Raw genomic sequence first — 18651 nt, 5'->3', positions numbered from 1 at the left:
TGATATCTTGGAGAGTTCTGTATACTAATCTTTTGTATTCTACCTATGGTAATTCCAAGAAGTTCTCTTTCTCTGGAAAATTTCTTGATTCTTTGTTTTGGAAGCTTGCTGAAGCCATCATAGTCTGCCTCTTTATGTGATTTTATATTGACTCTTGTTTCCGAGCCATCAGTAAGTTATACTTATTTATTTAATGTTTGCTTACTGTGTCCTAGCTTCTTGTTTTGTTTTGTTTTGATATGCCCAAATAGGCTGCTCATGTGAGCTAGTTTGATTATTGGAGCCTTTGAAGCTCTAATGTCCTTTTACCAGATGGTTAGATCTGTTACTAGGTATGTGAGCCTAGGAGTCTGTTTACTTTTCTTATATGGATTCAGCTCAAGCATCCAGATAGTTGGTCACCAAGTGTGTGGTGCAAGCTCTCACGTACAGTTCTGCATGGGCACGGGTGATTAGAGTAGGCACAGGTATCTGGCTGCAGTAGGGGGTCATGGGTGAGCAAGGCAGGGGGCTGAAAGCTGCCCAGGTGTCTGGTAGGAAGGCGTGTCCCTGTTGCCTAGAGTGCATAGGTGGGTGGGTTTTGCAGCCAGACTGTGGGTACCCAGTGCTGTTGACTGTAAGGACTGGGAGGCACCACTTATTCTTGGACCCCTGTCACTGGTGGCTAGGTGGTATGGGTGGAGCCACCAGTCCTCAGGCCCCTGATGTGGGTAGGTGAGGACCCTGCTTAATGGGCAGAGCAGTGTCAAATGTCACGAACCTGCCACTCCACTGTATAGCTGATACAGTGAGGTTAGGCTTCAGGTATATACCCTGTTGTACTGTGCTAATGAGGGCCTACGCTGTTGAAATGGGCCCATACAGGTCTATGCAGAGGTGAAAGACATTCATGGTCCGTGGACCCCTTATACCTGTGCCTAGGCAAAGGAGCTGTACCTACCCTGAGTTCCCAGCTTAGGGGAGCTGGCAGATTATTTTTTCCTGCTTGTTCATTTGTTCCGTCTCCAAGACCAGGAGAATGGCTCAGGGCGTGTGACTGAATCACTGAAGCTGGCCTCGGACCCAGTGCAGAGCAAGGAGGGAGCAGGTAAATGGGAGAGAGGTTCTTCCCAAACGGTGTTTTTTGATCCACGAGATAGGTTAAACGCATGTACTTACCCTTTGCCAATTGAGCGCTGCTTTTCACTGGCTCTGGAGGCCTGAGCAGACTCTCCTCCACTCATTCTCTCCCGACGTGGAAAACGTGTCCTGAACGCCACTGCCCACCTCACTGCGCATGCCTGTCCAGCCACAGGATGCTGGCTCCTGCCGGGTCAGGTCTGACAACTCCTCGCTGCTTCTGAACCATCTCTCCCTCCCCCTGCCACTCTGTCCAATTCCTCAACTTTGCATTTGATGTTTAGGGCTCCTAGATTGCCATATATAGTTGATTCACTTGTTTTTTTGGGTCTTTGTTGTAAGAGGGGCTGCTGGAAGTGTCTGACTACTCTGCCATCTTGGCTCTACCTCCCATTGTGTCCCTGTAGTCAATTCCGACTCATAGCCACTCTGTAAGGTTTCCAAGGCTGTAAATCTTTACAGAAGCAGACTGCCACATCTTTCTCCAGTAGAGCAGCTAGTGGGTTCAAACTGCCAACCTTATGGTTAGCAGCTGAGCTCTTTACCTACTGCACCACCAGAGGTCCAATTTTTATGCGATCCCATTTATGTATTTTGTCTTTTGCTCTTTGTGCTTTTGTTATAATAGATAATCCATTGTCAAAAGCTAGGCTTGACAGTGTTGCCCTTGCATTTTCTTCTGAGAATTTCATGGTTTTGGTTTGCACATTTAGGTCCTTAATCCATTTTGAATTTGTTTTTCTGTATGGTGTGAGGCATGTTTCATTTTTCTGCATGTGGAAGGTGTTAATTCTTCTTTAAAGAATTTGGTAGTGTTCTCCACTGAAACCATCTGGGCCTGGACTTTTTTGGGGGAGGGTTTTTTTAATTTTTTTTTTTATTTCCGGACTTTAATTTTTTTATCATACTTTAGATGAAGGTTTACAGAGCAAACTAGTTTATCATTAAATAATTAATACACATATTGTTTAGTGACGTTGGTTACCAACCCCATGGCATGCCAACACTCTCCCCTTCTTGACCTTGGGTTCCCCATCACGAGCTTTCTTGTCCCCTCCTGCCTTCTTGTCTTTGTCCGTGGGCTGGTGTCCCTATTAAGTCTTGTTTTGTTTTTTCCTTTTTTTTTTTTAATTGTATTTTAGATGAAAGTTTACAGAGCAAACTACCTTCTCAATAAACAATTAATACACATATTGTTTTGTGACATTGGTTGCCAACTGGGAGGGGATTTTTTAAATTATGAATTCAATTTAATTAATAGTTATAGTGTTACTCAAATTATCTATTTCAAATTGGGAATTTGTGGTGTTTTGTGTTTGTCTTAGTTTCCTAGTGCTGTTGTAACAGAAATCACAAGTGGGTAGCTCTAAAGAATAGAAATTTTATTTTTTCACAGTTCTGAAGGTTAGAAGTCCAAACCAGGATCCCAGTTATGTCAATACCTTCCTTGTATTTCCTGTCTGATCTGTTCTTTTTAAAACTCAGAAGTGATTAGATTTAGGACCTGCCCTACTCAGGTACAATCTAATTAATGTAACAAAGAAAACCCTATTTCTAAACAGGGTTACAGCTACAGGTTTAGCGGTTAGGATTCCAACACATATTTTGAGGGGACACTTTTTAATCCATAACAATGTTTTTTGAGGATGTGGTCCATTTCTTCTAAATTTCTTCTAAATTTATGATTATAGAATTTTTTTGTGGTATTCCCTTATTGACTTTTTGATGTCTGGAGGGTCTGTAGTGATATCCTCTGTTTCATTTCTAATGTTAGTAATTTGTGTCTTCTCTTTTATACTTTGTCAGTTTTGTTAGAGGTTTGTGGATTTTACTTATCTTTTCAATGAACCAGCTTTTTTTTTTGTTTGTTTTTCCTGTCATCTTTGTTTTCTATTTGGTTGATTTCTGTTCTCATCTTTTTTATTTCTTCCTTCTACAGAACTTGCATTGGGTTTATTTTGATCTTCTTTTTCTAGTTTCTTGAGGTAGGAGCTTAGATTCTTGATTGAATTTCTTCCTCTTTTTAGTATAAAAAGCATTTAGTGTTATAAATAACCCTCTCAGCACTATTTTAACTGTATCTCTCAAAGTTTGGTATGCTGTCTTTTCATTTTCATTAAGTTCAGTGTATTCTCCTCCCCTCCCCTCCCCGCTTTGAGACTTCCTCTTTGACTCATATGTTATGTAAAAGTGTGTTGTTTATTCTCCAAGTATTTGGAGATTTTCTTATCTTTCTATTACTGATTTCTAGTTTGATTCCATTGTGGTCAGAGAACACATTCTGTATGATCTTAGTTCTTTTAAATTTGTTGAGGTTTGTTTTTATGACCCAGGATATGGTCTATCTTGGTGTATGTTTTTTGGGTACTTGAAAGGAATTCTGCTGTTGCATTCTGATGTTGTTGGGTAGAGTGTTCTGTAAATGTCAACTAGATTCTGTTGGTTTTTGGTGGTGTTGAGTTTGTCTGTGTCCTTGCTGATTTTCTGTCTAGTTGTTCTGTCAGTTATTGGGAGAGAGGTGTTGAAGTCTCCTACTATCATTGTGGATTTGTTTATTTCTACTTTTAGTTCTATCAGTTTTACTTCATATATTTTGCAGCTCTTTTGTTTGGTGAATACACATTTAGAGTTGCTATGTCTTCTTGGTAAATTGGTCTTTTTAACATTATGTAATGTTCCCTGTAATTTTCTTTGCTCTGAAGTCTAGTTTGTCTGATATCTTTTGGTTAATGTTTGCAAGGCATACTTTTTTCCATCCTTTCACTTTCAACTTATGTTAAGGTCCCTAGGTGGCACAAGCAGTTTGCGCTTGACTACTAACCTACTAACTACAAACCCACCTAGCCATACCACAGAAGAAAAACCTGGTGAATAGCTTTCATAAAGATTACAGCCAATAAAACCCTATAGAACAGCTCTACTCTGTAACACATGAGGTCTCCATGAGTCAGAACCAACTTGACAGCCAGGTTTGGTCTTTTTGGATTTATATTATTACATTCGAAGTGAGTTTCTTGTAGACAGCATATAATTGGTTCTCTTTTTTTAATCCACTCTGCCAATCTCTGTCTTATTTGGAGTATTTAAGCCGTTTACAATTAATGAAATTATTGAATATTAAGACTTAAGTGTACCATTTTACTTTTTTATTTTGTGTGTTTGTTTTCTCCGTTTATTTTTTCTTGCCTTCCTGTGGGTTACTTGAATATTTTTTAGAATTTCATTTTTATTTATCTGTAGTGTTTTTTAGCATATCTCTTTGTATAGCTTTTGGTTTGCCTTAACATTTTTCACTCGTACAATGTAGGGACATAAATTAATGAAGTTGTATAACCATCATCAATATCCATTGCCAAATTTTCCATCACCATAAGCAGAAGATCAGTGCTTCCTAAACTATGACTCCCCCTTCCACCGTCCTTGCCACCCCAGTAACCACTTTGGTCTCTGTCTTTGTATAGCTTTTCAGTGGCTGTTCCAGGTATTGTATATACAGTCGACCCTCTGTATCCACAAGTTCCGTATCCACATATTGAACCAACCACGGATTGAAAATATTCGGGAAAAAAGAAAGTTCCAAAAAACAAAACTTGAATTTGTCACGCACCAAGCACTATGCTGAATCCACGTGAATGAAATGATATGTAGGCATATATTGTTGCCTCTCACCATTTCACAGATCCTCAGTCTCTCTCCAGCACTTGTTTGAACATTGTTCGCCTCGTATCTCATTCGCTACTCGTGTGCATCCTTTGTTTCTGTGAAAAAATGGCTCCTAAAAAGCAATTAGGTGATTAAAGCAGTCCCTCAGAGGCTAAGTGTGAGGGAGCTGAAGAGAGTGAGAGGAAGGAGTTTAAGGCTAGTAAGGGATGGTAGAGCACTACATCTTCAGGAACTTGAAGATCAGGAGAGAATGAATGAACATGAGCTGATTCCGAGGCAAAATCAGCATTCCCAGAAGAGCTCAAGAAACTCATAGAAGAGAACGACTGCCATCCAGAGCAAGTCTTCAGTTGTGATGAAACAACTATTTGCATAGCATTTGCTTTGTATTAGGTATTATAAGTAATCTAGAGGTGGAGCTCTGGTGGTACAGTGGTTGAACACTACAACTGCTAACCAAAAGGTCAGCAGTTCGAATCCACCAGGTGCTCCTTGGAAACCCTGTGGGACAGTTCTACTCTGTGCTGTAGGGTCACTATGAGTCAGAATTGACTCAATGGCAGAGGTTTTTGTTTTTGTTTTTAGAGGTGATTTAAAGTCTACGAGAGGTTGTGCATAGGTTATATGCAAATACTGTGCCATTTTATATAAGGAACTTGAGCATCTTCAGATTTTGGTATTCACAGGGGTCCTGGAACCAATCCCCTGTGCATACCGAGGGATGACTGTACATACCTTTTCAAAGGCTACTGGTTTTTTATTTTGGTTAGTGTACTTCCTAGTTCTAAAAATTTCCATTGGTTTCTTTTTTATATATCTTCCATTTCTTTACAGACTTTAAGCTTTTTTTCCATTTGTTTCAAGCATGTTCTTAATTGCTTGTTGAAGCAGTTTTATTATGGATGCTTTAAAAACATTGTTAGATAATTCTGATATCTGTGTTATCTCGTTGGTGTCTGTTGATTGACATTTTACCAGTTTGAGTGAAGTGTCTTAAAAAAAACAGTTGCTATCGAGTCATTTTCTACTTATGGTGACCCCATGTGTGTCACAGTAGAACTGTGCTCCAAAGAGTTTTCAGTAGCTGATTTTTCAGAAGTAGATCACCAGGCCTTTCTTCTAAGGCGCTTCTGTGTGGACTTGAACTTCCAACCTTTAGGTTAGCAGCCAAGCACGTTAACTGTTTGCACCATCCAGGGATTACTAGCCCTTTATCCTCTCCTATTTATCAGGTAATTATCTTAAATATTTTTTCTATAAACATTGAGAGAAACGTTAAAATTTTAGTCTCAACTATATCAAACATAACCTAGAAAACTTGAAGAAAAGGAAAGCTTATTGTCTTTACTCGTATTTTTGTTTACCGTGTTATTTCTTTTTGATGTTCCCTAATTCATCATTTCTTTTCTGTTTAAAGAACTTCCTTTAGTCATTCTTTTAGGGTAGCTCTGCTGGTGACAAATTTTATTACTTCATCACAGGATGTCTTGATTTCTCCTTCATTCCTGAAGGATATTTTTGCTGCATATAGGATTCTGGGTTGGCAGTTTCTTTCAGCACTTGAAAATGTTGTGTTACTTCTTTTTGACCTCAGTGGTTTTGGTTGAGAAATTGACCATCATTTGAATTGATTTTTCCTACAAGTAATGTGTTATTTCTCTCTGGCTGCTTTCAATTTTTTCATTCTGTCAAATTTTACAGTTGTGACTATGATGTATATTGACATGGATTTCTTTGGGGTTATCCTGTTTAGGATTCACTTAGCTTCTTCAATGTGTAAGTTTATATGTTTTGCCAAATTTAGGAAATTTTTATCTGTTATTTCTTCAAATGCTTTTTCAGCCCTACCATCTTTCTCCTCTCCTTCTGGGACTCAGATGACATGAGTGTTAGAACTTTTGTATGGTTCCACATGTCCCTGAGTCTCTGCTTCCCCACCCCCCACCCCCATCTGTTTTCTCTGTGTTGTTCAGATTGGGTAATTTCTATATTCTGTCTTCAAGTTCACTGATTCTTCTGTCCTCTCAATTCTGCTGTTGAGGCAACCCCTCTAGTTTTTTATTTTGGTTATTATATTTTCTACTTATAAAAAATTCCATTTAATGTCTTCCATTTCTTTACAGACTTTTTTTTTTCATTTATTTTAAATGTGTTTATAATTGCTTGTTGAAGCAATTTGATTATGACTGCTTTAAAATCATTGTCAAATAATTCTGATATCTGTGTTATTTCATTGTTGGTATCTGTTGATCATCTTTTTTCATTTGGTTTGAGATCTTCCTGATTCTTGGTATGATAAGTGATTTTCTCTTAGAACCTCAACATTTTGGGTATTATGTTGTAAGACTCTAGATCTCGGTTAAATCTGGTGTTTTAGCAAGCATCCTTTGACACTGCTCTGGTAGATAAAGGGGGGAGCTGTCTCTTTACTACCAGGTAGAGGTAGAAGTTTAGGTTTTCCACTCAGCTGCCATTGACACCCAGAGGGGAGAGGGTCCTTATTACAGCTGGGTGGGGACAAGAGTTCAGACACCCCACTAGGCCTCCACTGATGCCAACCTGACTAAGAAGGGTAGAGGCACCTTGTTCTTGCTCCCCATGTGGTCTGTAGGGAGGGAAGCTTTTTTCCCACTGAGCAGTGGTAATAATAGTCCTAACTCTCCACTAGGCCTCCTCTAACAGCACCTCAGCAGTGAGGGGGAGGGTGCCTCTTCACTGCTAGGTGGAGGTAGAAGTCCAGCCTCTCCACATGGTCTCTACTGACGCCATGTGGGAGGAGGAGGAGGGACTAGTTACTGCCTGGCATTGATGACAGCCCTGGCTCCTTACTAGGCCTTCTCTGACACCACCTCGGCAGGAGCAGAGGTGCTGGGTGCCTTGTTACAGCCTAACAGTGGTAGAAATCTAGGCTCTCCACTTGGCCTTTGTTGGTGGGGATGAGGATAAAGATGGGGCCACAGTTTTTTATATGTTGTTTGTCTGGAATAGAGCAGTTTTTGTCTAAAAGTTTTGTACCTTGCTAGGCTGCCTCTTTCCTGGTCCTTTAGCTGGCGAGAACAGGCTTTTCTTAGGGTTCTTTTTTTTTCCTTGCACCCGTTGGCATTTCCGGGTTGTTGGCCTCTCCAGTATCCAATGTGGAATATATGTAGAAAAAACATAAAAAACAAACCAGAGAACAGATGTACCTGTCAGAAAGTTTAAAGAGTGTAAATGAGTATATGTAGTGAAGAGTAAATCTCCCTTGTCCCCTCTAATCAGTGGTATCTTTTCATCTGCTGTAGTATTTCCTTCATCCTTCCTTTCAGTGCCTCTACTTAATTAGGTCAGTCATTACTTTGCATTCTGGCTGCAACCCTCACAATCTGTTTTACATACTTCAGACAATTATTCTTTTTAAAGCACATTCTGATTTTGTCATTCTCCTGGTCAGAAATCCCCAGTGGCTCCCCATTGTCTACAGATTGTCTTTAATTGACAATTAAAGGTTTCCGTCATCTGGCCCCAATTTATATTTTCAACCTACACTCTATGAATAATGGTTCTCTGTTGTGTCCTGCCTTCATACCTTCATTCATGCAATTTCCTCTGCTAGTGTACTTTGTGTTTCTCCATCTCTGTCCACAGAATTTCACCTATCCTTTAAGGTACAGCTCAAATGTCACTTCCAAGAACTTTTCTCTGATCTCACCAACTGGAAATAATCTCTCTTTCCAACTCCCTTAACTTTCCAGTTTCTTACCAAGTTATGTAACCACTTTATTAATGTTGTTATGAGGATTGAGTGAGTTAGTGTACGTAAAGAACTAGCAGCTGTAATTCTTTTTACCTTTTTAAATGACTCTTTAATATCCCTTTTCTAGAATACGAGACTATAAAATTATTGAGGGCAGAATCTGTGTGAGATGCACCTAGGTAAGTGCCACGTTACCTAGTGCAATATCCTGCATATAATATATACACAATAGATCTTTACTAGGTGAACAATGTAACATATGAGGAATCTTAAGACTGTTCGTAATCCCAGTGCCTAGTTTAGTATCTGGCATCTGTTTATAAGAGACACTTAGTAAATGTTTAACACTGAACGGTATAAAGTTTGTGATTCAGAGAACTTCCATTATTAGGAAGTCTAATTAGTGTAATGTTTATCTAATGTAACTGAAGGCCTTTGATAAGTTCCTCCGCTGATAACTAGAAAATATGTCATATTTACCAGATTCAGCTCTTACAGAAGTACAAGAGCCCTTAAGCTTGCATAAGACAGTGTAGTGTAGGTAAGAACATGGACTGTGAAATGAGATTGCTTGGGTTGAAAACTGGACTGTACTACTTACTAGCTGTGTGATCTTGGGCAAGTTACTTAATCTGTCTGTATCAGTTGTCTCACCTGTAAATTGAGAAAGATAATAGTACCTACTCTATATGGATGCTGTGAGGATTATTTGAGAGAATATAAGCAAAACACTTAGAACAGTTCCTGGTGTAAGTACCATAAGTGTCAGCTAATGTAATTATTGTTGTTACTTCTTGAAAATGCACTAAACACAGTTCATAACTTAAGGAGTTTGTAAGTTAGGACATAAACATTATTTTTAAGGAACAGAACTCTGCAGACACAAAATATCTTGTACCTGCACATCTTGCCTGCTGTATTCCTACAATAGGTGTTGATGGGATAGCTGATAATCCTGGGCATATCATTGTACTCATCATACAGAAGTTAAATAAACAGTCCTTCTGAGACTTAGAGTTCCAAAAGGATTAACTAGTTCACTCCAAGGAACATTATGTACTTTTGTCTCCTTTCTTTAAAGGATATGATAATGGCTCTGTTTGTTCTGGGTGAATATACTTTCTTTCCCATTTTGTCAAGTTAAGTCTTCGTAGGTGATATACACTGTGTCTGTCTTCATGGACAAATTAAATGACTTTTTAACATTTCCTGTATTATTTTGAATCGTAAGTCTGTTTCATCAATTTAACAGCCTCTCTAAACTTTTTCCAAGATTAATCTGGTTCAGATTTTTTTTTAATAATAAATGAATTCTGCAGTCTACTTTGCATAAGACTAAAAGAACGTGTACAGTATTATTCTGTTCATATAAAATGCAAAAATAGACAAAACTGTACTGTTTATGGATGCATGCTTACATAACAAAACTATAAAAGAAACAAGGGATTATCACAAAGTTAGGTTCATGGTTACCCATGCAGGGAGGAAGAAGATTATTGATTAGGAGTGGTACATAGGAATACTGAGCTGGTAACCTGGTGGTGGTTACAAAGTTTAAGGGAAATGAATAGTTCTAAGCCTGAGGTAGAAAGACTTGCTTTTTACTCAGCGGTTTGATTGCATTATTAATACACGCATATACCTGGTTTTGGAACCTAAGTATTTAGCACAGATTTTCAGAAAGATTTTGAGGAAAATGCATTATTTCTATCTGCAAAAGGATCTTTTAACAAAAGTTGACACTTATTATAATAAAGAAGCCCTGTTTTCCTCCATATTCATATTCTGTATTACAGATTACCCAACAATCGTCTGGATCTTGTTTTCAGTGTACTTTTCATCGTATTATGAAAATACTCATTTATCCTATTTTGGGCTTCTTTAAATTTAAAATGATTAGCTAGTCTCATTGACATCTTCAGAATTGAATTTGTCATCTATGTAGAAAAAGGAAGTCTTATAGCCTTACGGGTAGTAGAAAAATGGTTTGTTTTTAGCCTTAGGTATATAGTAAGTAAAGGGTTAAAATAAAAATATTTTAAGGAAAACATTAGGGCATTACAGAATTGAGTGAATTATTAAATTATTTTGATTGCTGCTTTCTTTTTTACATATTCATTTAATAAATGCTTATTGAGAACTTACTGTGTACTAAACATACAGGCCGTAGTAATTAAAAATGACTATGCTACTTGGTTTATTGATATTTTAGGGAAGGCTCTTCAATTCCATCTCCTATCATCTTCTCTAAAAACGAAATACTTCCTTAGAAAGCTAGAAATAGAGTTACCATACAATCCAGCAATCCCATTCCTAGGAATATATCCTAGAGAAATAAGAGCTGTCACACGAATAGACGTATGCGTACCGTGTTCATTGCAGCATTATTCACGATGGCAAAAAGATGGAACCAACCTAAGTGCCCATCAACAGATGAATGGATGAACAAACTATGGTACATACACACAGTGGAGTATTATGCAATGATAAAAAACAATGATGAGTCTGTGAAGCATGTCATAACATGGATGAATCTGAAGGGCATTATGCTGAGTGAAATAAGTCAATCACAGAAGGACAAATAGGTATGAGACCACTATTATAAAAAACTCATGAAAAGGTTTACACACAAAAAGAAATAATCTTTGATGGTTAAGAAGGAGGAGACGGGTGGGGAGGGAAAAGCACTAACTAGACAATAGATAAGTGGTAATTTGGTAAGGGGTAAGACAGTACATAGTACGGGGAAGTCAGCACAACTTGACCAAGGCAAGATCGTGAAAGCCTTATAGACATATCCAAACTCCCTGAGGGACCAAATTACTGAGCTGAGGGCTGAGGACCATGGCCTCTGGGGACATCTAGTTCAATTGACATAACATAGTTTATAAGGAAAATACTCTTTTTGTTAAACTGATTCCACATCAATGGACATTTAAAAGGCTTCCAAACTTTTCTATTTCAAATAATGCTGAATTATTGTACAAAAGAATTAAATCATTGTACAAAAAAAAAAAAAAAGAAAGGAGGAAAATATTCTACATCCTACATTAGTGAGTAGCGTCTGGGGTCTTAAAAGCTTGTGAGCAGCCATCTAAGATACTCCACTGGTCCCACCCCCTCTGGAGGAACGGAGAATGAAGAAAACCAAAGACACAAGGGAAAGTTGTGGACCACAACTAACACAGCCTCCACTAGACTGAGTCCAGCACAGCTAGATGGTGCCCAGCTACCACCGCTGACTGCTCTAACAGGGATCACAATAGAGGGTCCTGGACAGAGCTGGTGAAAAATGTAGAACAAAATTCTAACGCACAAAAAAAGACCAGATTTACTGGTCTGACAGAGACGGGAGAAACCCTGAGAGTATGGCCCCTGGACACCCTTTTAACTCAGTACTGAAGTCACTCTTGAGGTTCACCCTTCAGCCAAAGATTAAACAGGCTCATAAAACAAAACAGGACTAAATGGTCACACCAGCCCAGGGTCAAGGATGAGAAGGCAGGAGAGGACAGGAAAGCTGGTAATGGGGAACCTAAGGTTGATAAGGGGAGAGTGTTGACGTGGGGTTTGCAACCAATGTCAGAAAACAATATGTGTATTAATTGTTTAATGAGAAACTAATTTGCTCTGTAAACCTTCATCTAAAGCACAATAATAAAAAAGAGGAGCTAAAAATAAATGAATAAAATAAAAACAAAAATAACCTAATAAAACCCACTGAGCTCTCCTGCTGCCCTAGATGCTAGATATGTTTTACCCCCTAGATAGAGTCTTATTTTCCCCCTTTTTCTTTAATTTGTAGATTGATGTAGCTTTCTAGCCACTGTAGTAGGAGAAAACAAATAAAGGGATATCAGGAAGGATGCTGAGTACCAGTTCATCATATCTACCACCGACACTGAGTCAGTGGTGATGCATAGATGATAATGCACCATTTCCAGTAGTGGCCAGATTGTCCTGCAGCTGGTCTGTCACAGAGGTTGTTCTTAGGTGCCCTCGAGTCACAGAGGTAGGGTGGGACGAAGCATATAGCTCCAACTAGGCAGAACAGGGAAAGGTTTATTGACAGTTTTCTCCTTTTGCAGTTATGGGCTGATTGTGCTTAGTTTGTTAAAGTTAACATACAGTACTTGCAGTTTTAATGTGGTAGAATACAACTGAGTTATTTATGTGATTGTGAAGAGATTTGGGTCACTCTAATGGATTTATTAAAGACTCAATGATAAAGAGTACCTATGCTAATGTAGACTCCATGGCAATTAAAAAACCTGTTGCCATCAATTCAATTCCAACTCGTAGAGACCCTATATGACAGAGTAGAGCTGCCCCAGAGTTTCCAAGGAGTGCCTGGTGGATTTGAACTGCTGACCTTTTGGTTAGCAGCTGTAGCACTTAACCACTACACCACCAGGGTTTCAATGGGTTTTTTTACGCTAATGTTAAGGAATACCAGATTTAAGGCTTTTATGTTATTTTAAGTTTTTTTTTCAGTTCATCAGATATAGTGATGAGAACATCATAGAAAATATAAATTGAACTCTTTTGCTGTTAGGCTGCTGAAATCTCTTAATTAGTGTGAGCTAAATTTAATGGGAAAGAAACAGATTTACTAATAGAGTTGACTAGTGCTGAACACTGCATTTTCTTATAGTTTTCAAAAATTCTGACCAGAGTTCACCAAAAAGATAAAGTATCTTTTGCTCCACATTGTACAAAACAATCAGCTGCTTTTGTTTGTTTATCCGTTATCTACAGATTGGAACTAAGTTTGACTAATGCCTATTGTAAGGAGCCTGGTGGCACATTAGTTAAGTGCTTGGCTGCTAACCGAAAGGTCAGTGGTTTGAACCTACCAGCTGTTCCACGGAAAAAAGATATGGCAGTCTGCTCGTTTAAAGATTTACGGCCTTAGAAACCCTATGGGGCAGTTATGCTCTGCCATACAGGGTTGCTGTGAGTCACAATCGACTGAGCGGCAATGGTTTTTTTTTTTTTTTTTTTTTTAAAATGCCTGTTGATAGCCAGATTCTTCAGGAGTGAACTGTTCTCTCCGTTCCTTGATAATACAGTATTGACCTTTGATATTTAAGCAGTTTCTTAATTGCTCAAGATTTCAGAATAACCTTCCTTTAAATTTTATCTTAAATCGAAATGTTTCCTTTATGCACACAATTAGTATTTTGAACTAGTACCAAGCTTTATTTGAAATGCTTTTTAATGTGAATCAAGCTTTAATGATATACCTGCGAGTTAGTATTTAAATAGCACCTCACATTCTTTGACACACTTATTCCACTTCTAGAAATCTAACCTAAGGCACTGTGGTACTATTTGTAATAGTAATAAAATTGTGAACAATTGCCAGCAATGGGGAAATGGACAAATTATTGTATCACCATACAATAGAGTGTTAGTTTCAAAACTATATTTTCAAAGGATATTTAGTGACATTACTCAGGACTCATACAATAATAAGTAAAATGAAGACACCAAATTATATGGTATAGTTTCTCTTTATAGAAAATTATGAGTATGTTGTGTGAGAGAAGTGTAACAAATTACAAGCAATAAGTTTCTGGGGGATAATTTTTAGATTATTTTTATTTTTTAATGTTCTTCAGTAAAAATATTGCTTCTACATATTTTTGTCTTTAGTATACAAATATCTTAGTATAAAGGATTCCAACAATGTAGAAATTTGCAGGCTAAAACCATGAAAAGTCTCCTACCTAGACAGATACAGTCCAACTTATTAATTTGTTTTTTTATGGATTGTGCTATTGAAGCAATATTTATCTAACCAAAGGTCAGAAAGGTTATCTTCTGTTTTTCTTTTAGAAATTTTATACTTTTAGGTTTTATATTAGGTCTCTGATCTATTTTGAGTTAATTTCTTATGTGGTGAGAGGTATGGATTAATGTTTTTTTTGTATGGATATCTGTTTGTTCTAGCACCATTTGATGAAAAGACTAAATTGTCTTTGCACATTTGTAGAAAATCAGATATCCATATATGTGTGGTAGTCCCTGGGTGGTGTAAATGGTTAACGCGCTCAGCTGCTAACTGAAAGGTTGGAAGTTCAAGTACACCCAGAGGTACCAGGTTCAAATATACCCAGAAGGACCTAGAGATCAACTTCTGAAAAAACTTGGCTATTGAAAACTCTGTGGAGCACAGTTCTACTCTGACATATATGGGGTCACCAGGAGTCAGAATTGGCTTGATGGCAGCTGGTTTGGGTCCCTCCTCCCACCACTTGATTCTGTTCCGTTGATTTATCTTTATATCAATACCACTTTGTCTTGATTAGGGTAGTGTAGTAAGCAGAATTCTAAGATGATCCCCAATGACGCATGCCCTTGTATAATGGGAGAGACCTGTAAATATGATGGGATAACATTCCTATGATTAGGTTATGTTATATGGCACAGTTGGCTAAGAAAGGAAGATTATCCTTGGTGGACCTGACCTGATCAGGCCAGAGCTTTAAAGGGACTGGGCTTTTCCTGGTGAAAGAGATTCCAAGCATGAAGGAGATTTAACACAGTAGTTGCTGGCTTTGAAGATAAGAGGTGGCTGGTATTGTTTGTCTGTTTTCTTTGTTAATGATTTCTGCTCTGATATTATTTCCTTTCTTCTACTTACTGTGGGTTTAATTTTCTCTTTTTCTAACTTAAGGTAAAAGCCAAGGTCATTGACCAGGTCTTTCTTTTTTTCTTCTTTTCTATAAATATTCCCTAAGTACTGCTTTAGCAGTATCCTGTAAGTTTTAAAATGTTTTCATTTTCATTTAAATCAACATACTTAATTCTCTTTTTGACTTCTTCTTCAATCTGTGAGTTATGTAGAAGTATATTATTTAGTTGCCTTGTTTTTCCAGGTTTTGCAAGTTTTCCACCTTCAACAGGGTGCAGTCTTACCACTTTTCTATCACTTGTTTTAGTAGAAAATATTCAAGTTTACCTTCTCTGACAGGTTTCCACCTTACACAGGTTTGGGCTTTTGCAGGTTTTACTGTATTTGGGAAATTTTCTAGAGATCTTTCTGATATTGATTTCTAATTTAATTCCATTATGGTCAGGGAACATACTTCGTATGACTTGAATCTTACTAGTTTACTGAGACTTGTTTTATGGCCTATAATATGATCTTTCTTGGTCAGTGTTCACTTGAATAGAATGTATATTCTACTGTTGTTTGGTAGAGTGTTCTATAAATGTTAATTTCTTCAAGTTGGTTGATTACATTATTCAAATTATCTGTTTCCTTATTGAAGTACTGTTTACTTGTTCTATCAGTTATTGAGAAAGGATTAAAATCTCTGACTGTAGTTGTGAATTTTTTCTATTTCTCCTTGCAGGGCTATCAGTTTTGCTTCACTTATTTTGCAGCTCTGTTGTTTGGTGCATACTTATGTATGATTGCTATGTCTTCTTGATGAATTAACCCCTTTATCATTATGAAATGACCAGATTTATCACTGGTTATATTCTCTACTCCGAAATCTACTTGTTCTGATATTAATATAGCTATTTTGAATAGTGTTAGCATGGTATTATCTTTTCCCATCCTTTTAACCAGCGTCTTCGTATCTTTATATTTAAAGTGTATTTCTTGTAGATAGCGTATTTTTTATCCAATTTGACAGTCTCTACCTTTTAATTGGGGTATTTAGAACATTTATATTTAATGTGACTATTAATATAATCATGCTTAAGTCTGTCGCCTTTCTTTTTGTTTTCTATTTGTCCTATTTGTTCCTTGTTCCTTTTTTTTTTTCCTGCCTTCTTTTGGATTGAATATTTTTTATTGTTCAGTTATTTTATTGGTTAATTTTATCTCACTTGTTGGCTTATTAGCTGTTACTTTTCATTGTGTTATTTGAGTAGTTGCTTTAGGGTGTTATAAGCTGTATATAAATCTTTAACTTATCACAGTCTAACTAAAAAAGATATTTCATTCTTCATATGTAGTATAAGAACCTTATAATAGCGTATGTCTGTTTTTCCCAACCTTGTGTTATTTCTGACATATATTTTACTTTTACAAATGTCATAAACCCTACCTTATGTTGTTATTAGGTCCCTGGGTTGGGTAAATGGTTAAGCCCTCGACTACTAGCTGAAAATTTGGCAGTTTGAATTCACCCAGAGGCACCTCAGGAGACAGACATGGCGATCTGCTTCTGAAAGGTCACAGCCTTGAAAATCCTATGGAGCAGTTCTGCTCTGATACATGGGGTTAACATGAGTTGGAATTGACTCAAGTGCAACTAACAACAACAATAACAAGTTATTATTTTTGTTTAAACAGTTAATTGTCTTTTAAATGAATTTCAGTAATGAAGAGTTTTTATGTATTTACCTATGTAGTTACCGTTTCCAGTGCTCTTCATATCTTTTTGTAGATTTTATATTTTCATATGGTAGTATTTTCCTTCTGCTTATGTTGTTCCCAGTAAGAAATCTGCTATCATTCTTATCTTTGTTCCTCTATGTAAGTGTCAGTTTTTTGTAATCACTTTTAAGGTTTTTCATTGTTGCTGGTTTTGAACAATTTGATTATGATATGCCTTGGTGTTTTCTTTATGTTTCTTGTTTCAAGTTCATTGGGTTTCTTAGATTTGTGTATTTATAATTTTCACCAATTTGGAAAAATTTTGGCCATTGTTATTTCAAATATTCTTCTCTTCTTTGGGGACTCCAATTACTCATGTATTAGGCTGCTTAAAATTGTCCCACCTTTCACTGATATTCTTTTCATTTAAAAAAATTCTCTTTTCTTTCTGTGTTTCATTTTGAATATTTCCTATTGTTAAGTCTTCAAGTTCAATACTCTTATCTTTCATGATACTTGACCAGCCCTTAATTCCATTCTGTGTATTTTTCATTACAGATACTGTAATTTTCTTCCTTGAAAGTTTGATTTGGATCTTGTTTTTTTTTTTTAATGTTTCCATGTTTCTGTTTAACTTTCTGAACCTAAGTAATAACAGTTATCATAACTGTCTTAATTTCCTTGCTGCTAATTCTGTTATTGGTGTTCTGAATCTATTTTGATTGATTGAGTCTCTCTTTATTATAGGTAATATTAATTTTTTTAAACTTTTTTTATTGTACTTTAGATGAAGGTTTACAGAACAAATAGTTTCTCGTTAAACAGTACACATATTGTTTTATGACAATGGTTAACAACCCCACGACATGTCAACACTGTCCCTTCTCAACCATGGGTTCCCACTGTCCCTTCTCAACCATGGGTTCCCTATTACTAGCTTTCCTGTCCCCTCCTGCCTTCTAGTCCTTATCCCTGGACTGTTGTGCCCCATGTCTGGTTTTGTTTTATGAGTCTGAACAGTGAACGTCGGAAGTGACTTGATTACTGAGCTAAAAAGGTGTTGGATTGGATGCCAGACAGTGTGAATTTTATGGGTTGGGTGCCAAATGTTTTTGTATTCCTATTAATATTCTTGAGCTTTGTTGTGGTACACAGTTAGCTTACTTGAAAACAGTTTGATCCTGTTGGTTCTTACTTTTAAGACCAAGGGCCCCACCAGACTGAGTCCAGTACAGCTAGGTGGTACCCAGCTACCACCACTGACTGCTCTGGCCAGGATCACAACAGAGGGTCCTGGACAGAGCTGGAGAAGGATGTAGAACAAAATTCTAACTCACAAAAAAAGACTAGACTTACTGGCCTGACAGAGACTGGAGAAACCCTGTGAATATGGCCCTTGGACACCCTTTTAGCCCAGTGGTGAAGTCACTCCCGAGGTTCACTGTTCAACTGGGGATTGGACAGCCCTGTAAAACAAAATGGGACTAATGAGGCACAGCAGTCCAGGGACAAGGACTAGAATGCGAGAGGGAACAGGAAAGCTGGTGATAGGGAACCCAAGGTTGAGAAAGGACAGTGTTGACATGTTGTGGGGTTGTTAACCATTGTCATAGGGCAATATGTGTACGAACTGTTCAATGAGAAACGATTTGTTCTGTAAACCTTCATCTAAAGTACAAAAAAAAAAAAAAAGAATTATCTTTGTGAGATCAAATTGATAACAGCAACTCAAAAGGTTTGATGGGAAGCCTAGGGGACAGTGAGTTGAAGATAATGGTGATGGAATAATTTGGAA

General features: G+C 37.4%; 1 protein-coding gene across 6 annotated transcripts in view; it reads left to right on the top strand.

Moving 5' to 3' along the window:
* The window catches only part of SAMD8 (sterile alpha motif domain containing 8), a 61772-nt gene that overhangs the window by 16128 nt on the left and 26993 nt on the right, over window positions 1–18651 (top strand). Inside the window, exon 1 of one of the 6 annotated variants that reach the window (XM_023737662.1) lies at window positions 11059–11100. The exons of the other annotated variants lie outside the window; for them this stretch is intronic. The gene's annotated coding sequence lies outside the window, so the exon portion shown is untranslated. Of the gene's footprint in view, window positions 1–11058; window positions 11101–18651 lie in introns of those variants that run through there. 6 annotated transcript variants of the gene reach the window in all.

The sequence above is a fragment of the Trichechus manatus genome, unplaced genomic scaffold (genome assembly GCF_000243295.1).
Source record: "Trichechus manatus latirostris isolate Lorelei unplaced genomic scaffold, TriManLat1.0 scaffold00106, whole genome shotgun sequence".
Lineage (NCBI taxonomy): Eukaryota > Metazoa > Chordata > Mammalia > Sirenia > Trichechidae > Trichechus > Trichechus manatus.
The sequence above is the reverse complement of the archived record's forward strand: the minus strand, read 5'-3'. Positions and strand labels throughout refer to the sequence as shown.